Raw genomic sequence first — 5,818 nt, 5'->3', positions numbered from 1 at the left:
ATCAAAGAGATAAACCTCCTGCCATAGTCAAAGGTTAGCTATGTAAAAAGAGAGACGAGTGTGCGTCCTTGTCTAATCACATATATCAACGTAGATATAACAACACGATGGTGAGGACGTAGCACGACCCCGACGTCGGGTTTTCTGGTTCTCAGGCCAATCTCTTTCAACCTGTTCCATACAGTTTGTTATCCTCTGAAGTCCAGACAGCCTGCCTGCTGTGGTCTCACCCGTGGCAGTACGATCACGCAACTGAAGTACCCGGATGAACCGATCTTGGTTCATTTGTCATGCCCGTTTGGTTGCAACGATCTGCAAGCAATCATGTCTTGCACAGACTAACATTTAGACGCCTGGCAACAGAAGATTGGTAACCTCCAACATTCATTCTTTCAATAGCGATGCTCCGTGTTGCAGAGTCAAGACGTGACGTAGTGATTTGACCTTGAAACTCTTTGACAACGAATGCAAATTTCTGAAAGCAATCTGGATTTTTATTGTCAGACAGTGAATGATCTTCGCTGCACAATTTCAACTGGAAGGTGAATTCTGTTGCGTTATGGCGATGCCTTTCTAATCCTTGTAAGAAATCCCATCAAAATCAACATTTTCAGGTAAAATCGATTCTTCACGTGTGCATGTGTGGAAAATCATGTTGTCAACACTTTTGTTAATATATATTCTAGCGATTGTTAGAAAGCAATAGGTGATTAATAGATTTTTTAAAACTACAAAACAGTCTATGCGTTTCTTTTTTCTTTCTTTTTTTTTTTTTTTGCATAGTGTATTTAAACTACACCCGGTGTTCGCTAAAGCGGGAGCGAAACTTGCACCACTGGTGGAACCTGTCATAAACGCATTCAAAGTATATAATTGTTCTTCTTCGGGGACATAATTATCATGGAAATCAAGACAATGAGTTCCATTAGACATACCTGTTTGTCACCAACCCAACAACTTTTGAAATAACCTTCACATGTCACCATAAAACGTTTGAAAACTTTATTGAGGCAAGCAACTGATCAAATTACTTCAGCGATAGGTTCTAAAAACCTAAGTGTCATCAGAACATTGTCTTTTCATGGAAAACTTTATCTCAAATGTTCTACCAGTTGTCAGAGTTGAATGGTGTGCAGCTGTATGGACCCCTGTGGCTGGGAGGGTTAGCTCTCTGGCTTTGTGTGTTGCCGGTTTAGGCGCCTTTCTCTGATTGTGTGGGTTCAAATCTAGAATGGGACTCAACACAATACAGCAGCGGAGTCTGTACATTACTAAGGGTAGCAGAGCTCCAAATAAGGCTCGTATTTGCGTATTTTACTCAATGAAATCACATTTACTCAATTAATTACAAATCTGAGAGTACAAAAAGAAAAACGCGTAAGAATCACTTAAAACCCAACACCTTGCGTACTTAACTCAAATAACTAAACTGGCTTGCGTATGGTTGGTCGTGGCGCAAACTCTACAACAGCATTAGCTAATGGTAAGCGATGCCTACATATACATATGCTGTTATAGCTGAAACCACTGTCCATGGTTACTGTACTAGAAACATGACTTCCATGTTGAACGTTTAGAAATGGCTTCCAGCTGCAATATGACGGTTACTAAAAACTTTTAATCCATTGAAATGCATTTATATTTACATGTTTAGAAACGTTAAATACCCAATTTACATAATTGGAAGAGTTAAGTCCCCAATAAGGATCAGAAACACTGCGTGAGAGTAGTCAATTCTTTTTACTAGTGAGAGTATACAACATGCAAGTTACTCCTAAAAAGATGCAGTTACTCACTCACAAACACACATAGGAGTAAATACCCAATTGCTTGAAAAGTTATCTGCAGCTCTGTGTAGGTAGACTCCGTGAAGTCTATAAGAGACATATATACGAAAGGACTGGTGTGTAGAAGCAGGTTAAACACTATAGGAGCACGGACCACTAACTGCGATAGTTATATGAAAACAACGTGACTTTTATGTGATTCATTTGGCTCGTGAAATACCAGTAACTGCATCCTGTGTTGTGATTGTTTTCTGAAAATCAATGGTGATTACTATTTACGAGGCATGAGACTTACTATCGGGGAAATCAGAGAACGCGATGATATCGGACTATACATCCCATTTAATGCACGCTCGGTTACCAGACCAGCATTACACGTGGCTTACAGATGATACTACTAAAACCATGGAGATTATATACAGATTTTTGTTTATCCATGCTAAAACCAACAGGCCTGCATAGAATAAGGCATTCCAATCTCGGGCGTTTGAGTTGTGTTTTAGGCCGCTTTTACCAATATTCCAACAACATCATGAGTGAGTGAGTTGAAATTTACGCCGCACTCAGCAATATTCCAGGTAAAGGGCGGTGGTCTGTAAATAATCGAGTCTGGGCCAGATCATCCAGTGATCAACAACATGAGCATCGATCCGCGCAATTGGGCACCGATGACATGTGTCAACCAAGTTAGTGAGTCTGACCACCGATCCTGTTAGTCGCCTCTTACGACAAGCATAGTCGCCTTTTATGGCACGCATGGGTTGCTGAAGGCCTATTCTACCCCGGATAGACCTTCACGGGTTCAAACAACATCGTGAGCTTCACACACTGTAACGCTGTCGGGAATCGAATCCGGGTCTTCATTTCACTCTCGACGATCGGACAGGTGTCAAAATAACATTTTACAATTGTCGATTATCGAGTACCCGTCGCTGGACAACCGAATAAGCAGTTTAAAATGATTTGCTTGTACAGACACTGACAAAATGCATGTGCAGTAAACTACGTATACAGTTGTGGCGAATTCAACAGGACCACTAAATTCTGTTCGATATGGCCGTAGTTCGTTATGCACATCCTGCTGAGACATACAGCAAGTACCTGTGACCTGACAAATTCAGTTCGTAATAACGACAATTCCGTAATACCACGTTGGTATAACCGAGTTTCACTGGGTGTACGGAGGGTGGAAATAGGGCTTATTGGTATATCAGAATATAACGCATAGACAATCGGTTGTAACGTTCGCTATGAAAAATACATGTTGAAATTAGCTTCAACCATTCACTCAAGTACCGTGGAGGTAGTGGTGGTGGTGGTGATGATGATGATGATGATGATGATGATGATGGTGGTGGTGGTGGTTATGGTGGTTTTACGTCACTTTTAGCAATATACCACCAATATCACGTTGGAGGCGCCAGAAATGTGCTTCACACATTGTATCCATATGGGGAAATGAACCCGGCCCTTCAGCGTGACCAGCGGACGCTTTAACCATTAGGCACAATACATTTGTGCTTTTTAGTATTTGTTCGTTTCTGATACAGTTCCACATTTTACAGAAAATTAGAATCGTTGCAAATTAATAACATTTATAAATATACTTCGATAAGCAATATCCTGTAGAAAATGTCATGTGCGTTAAGGGAGAAAGTACATGTAATTTCTGTGCAAGACCATTGTAGGTTTAAGGGTACATATTTACAAATGTGTGATGGTGGTTAATAATGAAGTTAAAACTATGTGAGTTGTTTTCGATTGCAAAATTTTGACGTTTTGGACCTCCCAATCTCGGGAGGTCTGGAATCACAGTCTCCATGGAGTACCCCTCAGCAGCTACTGGACATTTGATTAAGTCGCATTAAACGACTCAAACAGCTCGAATTTACGGATCATTTACTGAGATTGGTCATCATCTTCCTCGTATCGATTCCAAATCACAGTCCGCACGTGCTCATTACATGTTGCATAAATACACAAAACATTAACACAGATCCGTCGCCTAGAGACAACTTGCTCAAACAAACAATCTCATTAACGACTATGATGTAATTTCATGCCATCCGTATAAATGTGAATCTCACTACAAATTAATTACCATCACACGTAAACATGTATGTTTGTCTGTTTTGAATCTGTCTGCAAATAACGTGAAAATAACACGTGAAATAACACAAACCGATAACATCTCAGTTGGATCTCATTTTGGTTTGTTGTTTACCGAAACTGGTAGAGAACTTGGTTACAGTGAGGGTGGAGTCTTTGTTACTTTTGCGGCAGAAACTTTGCGATATGTCACAGAGTCTTTGCGATTTTTGTATCAGCAAGGGAAGGGTAAGGTAATTCTTGTCCTGGATACATAGAAAACCTATACGTCTTACAAGAGAGTTCAACAAAAAATTATTAACATTAGGTCCAAATCCGATTCACTGACCGGATTGGACGAATCATACCCCGTCCGTTATATGTTATGATTGGGAATTAGCTGTGACAAAGAAAGAATTTTCTGTTACATCAATTTCGTAATCGCACTGTGTCTGTCATTCTCTTCCCACGGAGGTTTCTCCTGTCACAGTGAATGTGTGTCTGTGACATTTGACAAATTCGTGGAAATTACGTTATTTTCGCTGATAAAACAGCACATGATTTATAATGAAAGAGGATAAACATTCACTGGAACTCTTTGTGTTGCTTTTACATTTTTGCATTTGATCATTTGTCACAATAAAGCGATTAGTTATCAAAGTCTCTGACACATCACAAAGTTTCGGTCGCAAAAATCACAAATACTCCACCCTCACTGTAACCAAGTTCCCTACCAGTGACCCGCTCTCAGCAATACTCCGGTCTGTAAACATTTGAGTCTGGACAGGCAATCCAGTGATCAACAGCATGAGCATTTGTCTATCGGGGTGTAATGATATGTGTCACCTCTTACGACAAGCATGGGTTAATGAAGTCCGATTCTAACCCGGATCTTCACGGGTGTGGATATCATGTACGGTTGATGCGAACGCAAACACTGCTTAACAACTTTTGGCATTCACAATACATGTACTGTAAAAATTAACATACATTTCATAACACCATGTAATACAATGCACACTGTATATTTTATGAAACTGAAACGTTCCCGTTGGCACAGGTCCCCGACACATGCCAGACCTTTGTTCTGATTATTGGGTTAAAACCTGACTGTGTCCCCAACATTTCTATGCTTGGGTAGACTTAAAAATATTAATACTTGCATCTCTTATAATTATGTGATTGAAACGCCTTGAAATATATGAATTTATCACCCAAACTCTGTTTCACAGGAGATATCTCATGTGTGATATCAAACGATAACTCCTGGGAGATGTCATTTCGACAGTAGATTTTGTGCAATGCCATGACAATGGCATGACGTCATGAACTTTATGACGTGTTCAGAGATGTAGGCCTAAGCTTTTCGGTGAAAACTGATGAAGGGTAATTTTTTATTGATGATACATCGAACCTCACGCTCTTATCTTCTGATAACAAATATATAAACACTGTTTCATAAAAGTAACTTTTTCAACTCGTGGTGATATATCCATTATGTGATACCAAAAGACACCCGGGGTGAGATTTTCTGTATCCTTATAATTTTAAAAGTAGTTTTAAACTCACTCAAATTATTTTCGGCACGAATGTAATATTCTGTGAGAAGCAGTTTTTGAAACAATCTGAAACATAAAATAGTTCGCCCTGGCCGTCATCACCGATAACCGAGGAGCGGGTTATTACTTTTTTCTAGTTTCGAATTGTTCTATGTAGTTGTTGCGATAAGAATATTTATGATCTAAAACGCCCATAAACTGGCTGATGAAAAGTTGCAATTTAAGACTCAGTTGTTTTCAAATAATTCGACGGATCAGTGAGGCGCTAACTATGATAAAATCTATGATAGAAAGGACTTCTGAACGATGCTAACATTTTGACTGTCCTTTGTATGGGAGATTTAGTAAGTCTCGATTTCGAGCGGAAGTAATGCAGACGATGAT

Source organism: Haliotis asinina, chromosome 3, assembly GCF_037392515.1.
Source record: "Haliotis asinina isolate JCU_RB_2024 chromosome 3, JCU_Hal_asi_v2, whole genome shotgun sequence".
Classification (NCBI taxonomy): domain Eukaryota; kingdom Metazoa; phylum Mollusca; class Gastropoda; order Lepetellida; family Haliotidae; genus Haliotis; species Haliotis asinina.
This window is presented reverse-complemented; position numbering follows the sequence as displayed.